Consider the following 589-nt stretch of genomic DNA (forward strand, 5'->3'; position numbering starts at 1 on the left):
AAAGATGTACATAACATGATACAGTTGATATTTGATACTTTGCGTTTTGCGTATTTTAGATGGATCAAAGAGTGCAATTAAAATCTTCAGTGCCCGTCAAGAAACATTATATTTATGACAACTCCTTCAACATTTGATTGAATTAAACTTTAAAGTGGCATGTGAATTTTCACCCTTATTTTAAATTAATTTTTAAATTTTTAATTGTCTTAATTCGATTTTCAAATTTTACTCTATAAATTATGTTATTTTTTAAAATATTTTTTGTTAATAGTATGTTATTGTGACATATTTATATAGATCATCAGTGTCACATTTTAAAATATAATTCTATTATGTGTAATAAAATAATAATGTGTCAATTAATGACATATGATATGTCAACATTGACATAGTGTCACATATCACTGGCATGTCATCCTTATAAACAATTTAAATTGGTTTCTGAATTTTATAAAACGATTTAATTTAATCTCTAAAATTAAAGATTATGAATCAAATTAGTTATCGGATCAATTTTTCTTTTTTTTTTTCATAAATTCAAAATTTTTAATATCTTAAATAAATTAATCTTTTTTTATTTTCACAT

The sequence above is a fragment of the Arachis ipaensis genome, chromosome B10, assembly GCF_000816755.2.
Source record: "Arachis ipaensis cultivar K30076 chromosome B10, Araip1.1, whole genome shotgun sequence".
In the NCBI taxonomy this organism is placed as follows: Eukaryota; Viridiplantae; Streptophyta; class Magnoliopsida; order Fabales; family Fabaceae; genus Arachis; species Arachis ipaensis.